Source organism: Alosa sapidissima, chromosome 1 (genome assembly GCF_018492685.1).
Source record: "Alosa sapidissima isolate fAloSap1 chromosome 1, fAloSap1.pri, whole genome shotgun sequence".
Lineage (NCBI taxonomy): Eukaryota > Metazoa > Chordata > Actinopteri > Clupeiformes > Clupeidae > Alosa > Alosa sapidissima.
Genome location: NC_055957.1, coordinates 2,881,701 through 2,893,834, shown reverse-complemented (window position 1 = coordinate 2,893,834; position 12,134 = coordinate 2,881,701). Strand labels below are relative to the sequence as shown.

At 42.6% G+C, this 12,134-nt stretch overlaps 1 protein-coding gene across 1 annotated transcript in view; it reads right to left on the bottom strand.

Annotated features, from left to right (window-relative positions):
* Positions 1-12,134, bottom strand: part of ankrd6a (ankyrin repeat domain 6a) — a gene marked incomplete at its 3' end in the record, with an annotated part of 55,898 nt that overhangs the window by 18,536 nt on the left and 25,228 nt on the right. The window lies entirely within an intron of this gene.

Here is a 12,134-nt window from a genome sequence, read left to right as displayed (position 1 = left end):
GAAGAAGGAAAAAGATTTTTAAAAGATTTTATTTGATCAGGTCTTAAAGACATACAGGAGGTGGCGACCACACAGGGAAATCATTTCAGACGCTGGTGCCACTGAGTTCATGAATTTCTTTCACTCTACTTCCCTCATTCATATAGTTCATTTCATTACTAAGGTTCATACTGTTGATTGGAAAAAAGAACACAGCTCTTGATTAAATGTACTGTAATCATGTATAAGGGCTTCCTCTGAAATGACCTTGGTTTAAAACTGCTTCCACTAATTTACTTCAAACATTCCATCCACTGCTATTATTTCCTATGAATTAATAATCAACTGTGGGGAGAACAGCATTGCTGCTCAAGGAGCTTCGTGATAGCAATGTTTCTAGCTGAGAGCAGAGAAAGAAACTACTGTAAGATTGTGCGTCAGAATCTGCATGAAAATACGGTAACACTTTACTTGACAGTATCAACATAAGAGTGACATGACACTGTCGTGAACACATGACACTGTCATGACACCTGAAACCTAACCCTAAACCTAACCCTAATCCTAACCTTAACTTGTCATGACAAAAACCGAATGTCACTTAATAACAGAAGCGTTATATCATAAACGTTTATAACTTGTTTATGACACGTTCATGACAGTGTCTTGTCATTCTTATGTCGACACTGTCAAGTAAAGTGTAACTGAAAGTGCTCCTCAGTGTTGGAGAACTGTGCCAACACAACATGATATGTGTCGTTAAATACTCCTCAGTGTTGGAGAACTGAGCCAACACAACATGATATGTGTCGTTAAATACTCCTCAGTGTTGGAGAACTGTGCCAACACAACATGATATTTGTCGTTAAATACTCCTCAGTGTTGGAGAACTGTGCCAACACAACATGATATTTGTCGTTAAATACTCCTCAGTGTTGGAGAACTGTGCCAACACAACATGATATTTGTCGTTAAACAGCGACCTACATCTGTGCTAGGCATTTTAGGGAGGTCGTGTCAGGGCGCAAAAACAGAATTAAGCTTTATTTAAAAGCTTCAGTAATGCCCCAAATGAAAAGCCAAGCTAAGAACACTGAACTTGAGGAAGCGCAGGAATTTTGCTCTCGTCATCTGGCTAGAGAAAAGGGAAAAGGAAGGCCGGCACTGCTAAACCCAGGGACCCGACAGGTGGGGACTTACAAGAAAAACCAACTAACCTCTGTGGCGGCAAAGACCCTGGACTGTGGCACTGGAAACCCCAATCTCCCAGCCCACATGAAAGTGGAGCAAACCCATTTACAGCCTGACAGATTGAGAGTGAGACACAAAGCCTGCATGATACTCCCTGAGGATTACGCTGGGATGTTAAGGAGAGATTCTAATCTCTTGACTTCACTGATCTTAAAAATCTCCAAGATCTTGAACGAATTACACTTTTGTACAACAAGGCAATTCTCATTTTATGTTTACAAACTGTACATCCCATGGGCCTTATATTACTGAGCCAAGGGTCTTTACAAGAAAATAGTCTCTAATTGATATAATACATTTTTTTTAATTTCAGCCAGTAACCACTTTCTGACACTTTCCTGTAAACGTCATACAGATTGCAGAGACATTAATATCTTTATTTACTGCATGCTAAATAAATAAATGATATATGGCATATACAAATAATAATATATAGGGAATTATAATGAATTGGTGATAATAAAATCTAAAATGCATTGAAATGTAGCGCAGCTGTCAGTGTCCACACAGTATTTTCCTGTATTTTTTATAACATGTTTGCTATGTGGATTTTCTTCGGACTATATGGCTCAACATATTTAAATCTGTAAACTCCAAACACAAAGCTGTGTCAGTTGCTCACAGAAACCTGAAGGACAAGCCTACCACTAAAAGCCTCATTCTGATACCTGGGTTGTGTCAGCATCAAGTAGAATGTGTAAAGAGAGTCCTTTAGAAAATCACTCTGAGCTAAAAAGCAAGCTCTTGCTTGAATAATGTTGTAGAGGCTCTTAACGCAAGCTACTAGAGCTAACTAAAGCAATTTCAGACTGGGATCCTTTTGCCTTATATTCATCTCTTTCCCAAGTAACCTAGCTTGGCTTGTCCCTGAATGCTGCTAAGAAGCCTATGATTAGAGTTTGATATTAAACAGAGGAGATTTGAACAAAGAGAAAAGCTGCTTTTCTTTATCATCTCCCTATTTCCTCTATAGCCTACAGACATCAAACATGTCACTCAGGCCTCTATTTACCCACACTCTGATATACTTACATGTGTGGATGTCATGCATTTCCATAAAACACTATTGACTGATTAATGCAAACAGAATCTGATGAATCCACTCTGATTCCCCCTCTATGACCCTCAATGTCATCCACTAACGCACCATCGCACCATATCTAATGCAATGAAGCACAGGCCTCACATCAGTAGTAATCCAATAATGTAGATAAAGGTGCGCACATCTAAATGTTAAAAAAGTAGGTGCTGGACTCAAAAAGTGAGAATAAAAATGACAAAGAAGTCCGCACACTAGACACACTAGTGAAGTCCGCACACTAGATAATGTTCCCGTACTAGTGAAGTCCGCACACTAGACACACTAGTGAAGTCCGCACACTAGAGAATGTTCCCGTACTAGTGAAGTCCGCACACTAGACACACTAGTGAAGTCCGCACACTAGAGAATGTTCCCGTACTAGTGAAGTCCGCACACTAGAGAATGTTCCCGTACTAGTGAAGTCCGCACACTAGAGCTCCATTATTATTTTCTTTTTATTCACCACATGTGACGTTTCGGGACACACTGCAGTCTGAGGAAGAGTCGTGTGATTCCTGATCAGTCTGAGGAAGAGTCGTGTGATTCCTGATCAGTCTGAGGAAGAGTCGTGTGATTCCTGATCAGTCTGAAGGGCCGTGTGATTCCTGATCAGTCTGAGGAAGGGCCGTGTGATTCCTGATCAGTCTGAAGGGCCGTGTGATTCCTGATCAGTCTGAGGAAGAGTCGTGTGATTCCTGATCAGTCTGAGGAAGAGCCGTGTGATTCCTGATCAGTCTGAAGGGCCGTGTGAGTTTGACAGGCCTATTTCAAATAGGAAGCGCACGCTTAAAAAGTCCATGTTAAACAACGAACAAATGAGTGAGGCGGTTCAAACATGGCCAGGCCCAGGCAGAGCCTTAAACGTTTTTTCAGAGGCCAGACGCGATGGATGATGATAAATTGGTAACGTCTGAAGCCTCAGATGTCCGGTCAACTCCACCACCACCAGATAAAAAGCAGAAGTGTCGGGCGTATCTGTCGGAATCAGTGACATTGGAAGTGGAGTTGCGGGGGGTGCGGCCGCTCCCAGACACTCAAGTCATTCTCCGTGTACACTGGACATGCAAAGTGTTCTTTACCCAAAGCATAGGCTACAGTAGGCCTATGCGTTCTCTGTCTATGATCTGCAGGGTTAGGGCCTCCTCGACGAGGCGATTACTGGTCCGCGGATAATTTCTGGCACAATTAAACGGTATCATTGAACCGCGGCCCATTTCCCAGAATAGGAAACATTTCTTAATTTATTGTTATCAAATAAAGAGGCATAGCATAAGGGGGTAGTGGTCTGAGCGCTCATTCCTGTGTGTGCGCATCTGTGTAAGTTAAACAGTCACCACTGGAGAAAACGTGCAACAACAAACAACGTAGCCTTTTTAAAACAACGAAGCGGACTCTTGCTGTCCATGAAAAGATACTGGCTAGTGGCTAGATCTTGTTAGGCATGTTTAAGTTGGGCTAATGAACATGTTCCAATCTATACAGCCTGATTATGTCATTCTTTAAGCTACATAGCCTGTCTCCAGTTTTCCTAAATTTGATTAATTAAGAAGGGATAATAGGATATTTGACCGTTGTACGTGCACACGCGCCGGTACGACTCCACGTAGGGCGGCTCCAGCACCGGTTTCTATGGAGACACACAGGTGAGCACAGGAAACAGCTGAAAACAACATCCTGCACCTGGACTTGGAAAGAACAACACAGTTGATCAGCTGAACTCAAACAGCTCCAGTGGTCAGCAGACCTCACATCCCATAATACTACATGACACAGATACTCAGCTGAACTCAAACAGCTCCAGTGGTCAGCAGACCTCACATCCCATAATACTACATGCTGGTGTTTGGAGAATATCTCTCAGTAGCGTACAGGCCAGTTTCAGCATTCAGTCTTCTGATCCAGTTTACAGGGTTTTATGGTGTATTATGAATTCCTATTATAACTCTGGGCTACACTTAGCATTTACATGTCAGTGTGTAATAACATATAGCATTTAGCATTCACATGTCAGTGTGTAGTAACATATAGCATTTAGCATTTACATGTCAGTGTGTAATAACATATAGCATTTAGCATTCACATGTCAGTGTGTACATATAGCATTTAGCATTTACATGTCAGTGTGTAGTAACATATAGCATTTACATGTCAGTGTGTAGTAACATATAGCATTTAGCATTTACATGTCAGTGTGTAGTAACATATAGCATTTAGCATTTACATGTCAGTGTGTAATAACATATAGCATTCAGCATTCACATGTCAGTGTGTACTAGTGTTGCGTGGGCTTGGTCACAAGCGCCCCGCGGTCACCCGATATTTTAATCAACCCGACCGCAACTCGGACCGCGAATATTAATTAGGACAAAATTATACCCGACCCGCGATCCGACCCGCTTATTTACAAAATGTGGGCTTTTGGTTATAGCCTGCATGCAGTGTGACAGTAGGCCATTTCTGTAAAACAAACTAATTTATTTACGAAACTTTATGCAGTAGAACTACACGCAGTAGGCATGCAGGACATAATGTTTGCGCAGGAGAGAGAATGAGAATAAGAGCGCAAGCACGCACGCAACCACCAAGGATTAGAACACTAGGATAAGATTTGAAGGCCATGGACATACATCTTTCTTTCGAAAACAGAAATGGTGAGGCAAGGTAGGCAAGAGAGATACATCAAAACGTTAGCGTAAGAACTGGTTTATAATGCTGAATGAAGCACAAAGCTTTACTAAAGCACATCCACTGTTAGGGTGACCAGATGAGATTGGCTGAAATTCGTGACGGTTTTTTTTTTCGCGGTGGGGGTGGGGGGGGGGGGGGGTTGTAGGCCTACATAGACTATTATAAAAGATAATGAATTTTACATTACATTACATTTAGCAGACACTTCTTGACCAAAGTTTGAATTTTCAAACCTGTACCAAAACACTTTTTTATTCAAACATCAAGTCTGCCTCAAAATACAACAGAGAAATCATGAACTCAAAATGTCATTGTGGGGGGGGGGGAACAATGGCTAACAGTGCAAATCAGACCTTTCAGAATAAGGATAATAGCCTAACGGTACCGATCCACTTACACGACACGTCATACGCGTGGGGTCGCGCTGCCTCCCCTCGTTCAGTCGTATGGGCGTTTTGTTTAAAATGTCAGTTATCAGCTCATACTACCTTAAGTGTTTTTCCACAAATGGACCACAATTTTAGGCACATACTTATGTAACAGAGTTGAAAATAACCTCACCTACATAAAGTGAATTCTTTCAAAATTATGATATTACATTGTTATTGTAATCTCTATTTTTATATACACTGGTTTTTATATGTTTAAAATGTTTTCATATGTCGTACCCATTCACATGAGTTTAAAACATGAGACATTGCGACTGCAATTGTATTTTCATTTCTACTTTGCATTTCAATATTTTGAGCATTTGCGCTTCCCGTACTCCAGTCAGAACTAGTCTGCTGAAGGTAAGCTGTGCATAGAGAGTGCTCCGTGAATAATTTTGTGTTTTAATATAAAATAACATGTTTGTCTTCCACACTGGTTCAAATACGTATATACATAAGTTGTATTAATAGATAATTTCTGCAAGTAATGCTAGAGTGTTGTCTAAGATGGTATCTAATCGAGCTATTGTGGGCTACGTCTTTTTGGCGGCAGCCACGTTATGTTAGCTAGCTTTATGAAGAAAACACTTGCAATTTCTTGATTTCCTTTTTACATTTATACTGTAGATTTGGGTATGCAGTCGTCATCGTCTAATCTCACTGGATTCTTTGTTTTATTTGTGAATGCAGGTACGTTGTTTATGAATCAATGCTTGTTGTAAATTCAATGGAAAAAACCTATACGATCACAACGTGTGAAACGTGTGCCAACTCTGTATGTTGTTTCTTCTGCATGATTTTATGTTTGTTTAAACTGAATTGAACAAGCTATGCATTATTTTATCTATGTTCAGGAATAGCATAGACAATGCTAGCAGTCAGAACTAGTCTGCTGGAGATTTGGGTATGCAGTCGTCATCGTCTAATCTCAGTGGATTCTTTGTTTTATTTGTGAATGCAGAGAAATAAAAACAGTGAGAAGAGTTCGTGTGGAGTCATACATTATCATCACAATTAACACCTGCACTAGAGAGGGTCGTTACACTTAACAGTATACAACACATTAATAGCCTAAACAAACTATGCAAGCCATTTCAAAATCCTGTTTTATTTAAACTACTCAATGCAATCTCAAATCCTCACCAGAAACACCAACAGTCAATATATTCATCCAAATCCTAGTTTCGATTGTTTTATGGCCTACTGGGTGGTCGTGGAAGAGATTGTTAAAACATTTGTCTTGTAAGCGGAACCAAAGTTTCACAGGCACTGTTGTGGTTGTACGAAGGACCTACAACCTTGTGCTTTCATTGGATAGCCACCTCGCGTTCAACGTATTCATTTGCATAAAGCTGGGTATCGGCCATCACCCATAGGACTAGAGTGGAATTGGAATACGACACGACAAAATGAAGTGAAGTACAAGTGGATCTGTACCATAACGCTAATAACAAGCCTTGCCAAAATTATGGGTCATTAAGTAAGAATACAAAATAATTGTTAGATTAAGTAGATTATGTTAAAACAACATCGGACATTAGGCCGAACTTCTGACGCATGTAGTCTAACATCTGCCTCCCCTCCGTGAGAAACACCAAACTCTCTTCTACACACGTTGCAGAATGCTTTCATCTCGTCGCTTTAAGGCTTATCCGAAAATAACTACTCAGTATTCTGATTAAGTATAATTTTCGGGACAATTAGGGCAGGATTCGGGATTCGGGACAACTGCTTGGATATCGGGACTGTCCCGAATTTTTCGGGACGTCTGGTCACCCTACATCCACTGTTTAAAGTCACTTTAAAGAACTAAGGTAACTTTTATGCATGCACAAACCTATACATACCGGTAGATATGGCTGTGTAGTCTGTGCCATAACATTTATTCCTGCAGGCTGCCCGTTTTGGCTGTCATACTTTTAAATGGTTTCGCAAGAAGTAGGCCTACATAGATAGACCATAACTCGTACTACTGTCATCTTCTTTAAGAACTTTTCCCAATATTTCCCATAGCCTATATCGCTTTTCCTGAAGGGGTGTCTTTATTATTTTAACTCGCGTCTTCAGCTTCTTTGCTGTTGACTTTACTGTATTGATGCTAGCCTTCTCGTGGTATTTTAAGTAGGCCTATTTGTAGAAAATATATATTTAATTATTTTTAACTGACCCGCCCGCAAATGACCCGAATATCATTAAAATATTTTGTTTATGACTCATAACCGCTTAATTTCGGGCAGACCGCGCAACACTGGTGTGTACATATAGCATTCAGCATTCACATGTCAGTGTGTAAAAACATTTAGCATTCACATGTCGGTGTGTACATATAGCATTTAGCATTCACATGTCAGTGTGTAAAAATATATAGCGTTTAGCATTCACATGTCAGTGTGTAATAACATATAGCATTTAACATTCACATGTCAGTGTGTAATAACATTTAGCATTCACATGTCAGTGTGTAATAACATATAGCATTTAGCATTTACATGTCAGTGTGTAGTAACAAAAAGCAAGTTTTGCAGCGTTCTGGACTTTGCAACAGAGACGCTAAAGGAACTCGGACTACTCCGGCCTGCAACAACACCGGACTCGCCTGCTACTCCTCCCCCGGAAAGAAAGCGTCGGAAGCGGTGTGCGAGGAAGCAGAAGAGGGGCAAGCGCGGAGGCGTCCGGGCCAGGCTAGCGGCCAGCCCAACTCGCCCAGCCATACCATCCATTCTCCTGGCAAATGTACGATCACTGGACAACAAAATGGATCACATACGACTGCTGAGATCAACGAACCGGACAGTAAGTAACTGCTGTGTGCTCGTCTTCACTGAGACTTGGTTAAATGACAACATTCCGGACTCTGCTGTACAACTGGAGCAGCTAGCATGCTATCGAGCAGACCGGGCCATTGTAAAGGGAGGTAAATCACGAGGAGGAGGAATCTGTGTTTACATCCGTGACGAATGGTGCCGGGACACTGTAGTAGTATGCAAACACTGCTCACCACTGGCAGAGTTTATGATCATAAAGTGCCGTCCTTTTTACCTGCCAAGGGAAATTACTGCGATTCTGCTAGTCGCAGTATACATCCCGCCTACCAACAACAACAGCGATAAGAACGCGGCTCTTAGTGAACTGTACCAGGCTGTCAGTGAACAACAGACGGCACACCCAGACGGTTTCACCATCTTCACTGGAGATTTTAACCATGCTGATCTCAAAACTGTACTTCCAAAGCTACACCAGCATGTTGATTTTCCAACAAGAGGAGATAACATCCTGGACCTGGTCTACACTACACACAAAGGAGCATACAAAGCCACCCCCCTCCCCCACATTGGACTTTCAGACCATATCACTGTTATGCTAATGCCCGCATACAGACAAAGGGTAAAAGTGAACAAACCGGTTCGTAAGCAGGTAAAAGTGTGGCCTGAGGGAGCCTCCGATGCTCTTCAAGACTGCTTTGACACAACAGACTGGGAAATGTTTAAGCAGGCAGCCACTTACAACAACCGGACAGACATAGAGGAGTATACAGACACTGTAACCTCTTACATCACCAAGTACATCGATGATGTGACCCACACAAAAGACATCATCACTCGGGCTAACTGGAAGCCATGGCTGACAGGGGATGTCCTCAGGCTGCTGAGGGCCAGAGACAAAGCCTACAGAGCTGGGGATGAAGCTGGCATGAAAACAGCGAGAGCCAACCTGTCCCGTGGCATCAAGGAAGCAAAAAAGGAATACACTCACAAGATAACCACCCACTTCAAAGACAGCAGGAACGCACAAAGCCTATGGCAGGGCATTCAGGCCCTCACGGACTACAAGCCCGCGCCACAGAGCTGTGAGAGCAACATCCCTCTGCTCAACAACCTGAACCGCTTCTTTGCTCGCTTTGAAGCACAAAACAGCACCTGCCCACAGAAGACCCATCCCCCTCTACATGAGCAGCCCCTGTGCCTCTCTGCCGACAGCGTGAAGAGGACACTTGCTGCTATCAACACCCGTAAGGCAACAGGTCCAGACAACATCCCAGGTCGTGCGCTGAAGGACTGCGCAGGGGAGCTTAAGGATGTCTTCACAGACATCTTTAACACTTCCCTGAAGCAAGCCATCGTCCCATCATGTTTCAAGCTGCCACCATCATACCTGTGCCGAAGAAAACTGCTCCATCCTGCTTCAATGACTACCGCCCTGTGGCACTGACACCCATCATCATGAAGTGCTTTGAGCGGCTTGTCATGTCACATATCAAAGCCATTCTTCAGCCACCCTGGACCCCTTCCAGTTTGCATACCGAGCCAAGCGGTCTACAGAGGATGCAATCTGCTCTGCCCCCTGTTTATAGACTTCAGTTCTGCATTCAACACCATAATACCACAACAACTCATCTGCAAACTTGACAAACTGGGACTCAGTACCTACCTCTGCAACTGGCTACTGGACTTCCTCTGTCAGAGGCCCCAAGTAGTACGTGTTGGCAACAATACCTCAAGCAGCATCACACTGAGCACAGGGGCCCCCCAAGGCTGCGTGCTCAGTCCGCTGCTCTTCACCCTGCTGACGCATGACTGCACTGCAACCTACAGCAACAATCACATAGTGAAATTTGCTGACGACACAACTCTGGTGGGTCTCATCACCAAGGGCGACGAGACTCAATACAGGTTGGAGGTCGACCATCTGACCACGTGGTGCAGGGACAACAACCTCCTGCTGAACGTCAGCAAGACCAAAGAGATTGTTGTTGACTTCCGGAGAGGTCACACCCAACACCTGCCACTGACCATCGACGGTGCTGTGGTGGAGAGAGCGAGCAGCACCAAATTCCTGGGGGTGCACATCAGTGAAGACCTCTCCTGGACCACCAACACTGCATCACTGGCGAAGAGAGCTCAGCGCCGCCTGTACTTCCTGCGGAAACTCAGGCGAGCAAGTGCTCCACCAGCCATCATGACCACATTCTACCGAGGCACCATTGAGAGCATCCTCTCCAGCTGTATCGCTGTGTGGGGCGGAAGCTGCACTGAATACAACAGGAAAGCCCTGCAGCGCATAGTGAACACAGCTGAAAGGATTATTGGTGCTTCACTCCCCTCCCTGAAGGACATTTACACCACCCACCTCACCCGCAAGGCGACCAAAATTGTGAGTGATGCAAGTCACCCCGCTCACAATCTGTTTGATCTACTGCCCTCTGGGAAGAGGTACAGAAGCCTGCGCTCCCGCACTACCAGACTCACCAACAGCTTCATACACCAAGCTGTAAGGATGCTGAACTCTCTCCCTCCTCTCCCCCCTCCACCCTCAACTACATAACATCCTGGACATTGGACCCAAAATGGCCGCCTGCACTACTCCACTTGCACACTTGCACACTTGTACACTTTACAACTTGGTGTTGTTGTCCTGAAAACACAACACTTCTGCTGCTCTTACATAACTTGCACCACTATGCCACTTTCTTTCTTACTTAGGTCAAACAGAACTACCCAAGCCTTTTATTGGCCTGACTTTGCACTAGTATTTTATTGACTGTCTATGCACAATTTCAACCAAATTTTGCTGCTCTTATTTTTTCATTATTATATGTGCCCTCTTATTTACTTATTTACTTACTTTTTTGTTTACTTGAATGTTATGTTTGTCTGTGGACCAAAATTGGTAAAATATGTCTTGTCTTCACCGTGGGATAGTGAGGAACGTAATTTCGATCTCTTTGTATGTCTGGAACATGTGAAGAAATTGACAATAAAGCTGACTTTGACTTTGACTTATAGCATTTAACATTTACATGTCAGTGTGTAATAACATATAGCATTCAGCATTCACATGTCAGTGTGTAAAAACATTTAGCATTCACATGTCAGTGTGTAATAACATATAGCATTTAGCATTTACATGTCAGTGTGTAGTAACATATAGCATTTAGCATTTACATGTCAGTGTGTAGTAACATATAGCATTTAACATTTACATGTCAGTGTGTAATAACATATAGCATTTAGCATTCACATGTCAGTGTGTAAAAACATATAGCATTTAGCATTAACATGTCAGTGTGTAATAACTTATAGCATTTAGCATTCACATGTCAGTGTGTAAAAACATTTAGCATTCACATGTCAGTGTGTAGTAACATATAGCATTTAACATTTACATGTCAGTGTGTAATAACATATAGCATTTAGCATTCACATGTCAGTGTGTAAAAACATATAGCATTTAGCATTAACATGTCAGTGTGTAATAACATATAGCATTCAGCATTCACATGTCAGTGTGTAAAAACATTTAGCATTCACATGTCAGTGTGTAATAACATATAGGAAGGCGTTTGCATCAGTGTATAATAATATATAAGAAAGTGTTTGCCTGCATAATACTGTATGTTTGAGTGTGTAGGCTATTTATTTATACATTTTAGCTTTTATTCAGCACGGCTATGTGTACAGCATAAGTGTGTGTGTGTGTGACTGGTTCTACTGTATGTGTACTGCTGCATGTGTGTGTGTGTGTATGTGTGTGACTAGTTCTACTGTATGTGTACTGCACTGCTGCATGTGTGTGTGTGTGTGTGTGAGACAGGTTCTTGTGTACTGCTGCATGTGTGTGTGTGTGTGTGTGTGTGTGTGTGACTGGTGTGTATGTGTGAGCGTGCGTGTGTGCATGTGTGTGTGTACATTCGCCTCCCAGGTCTA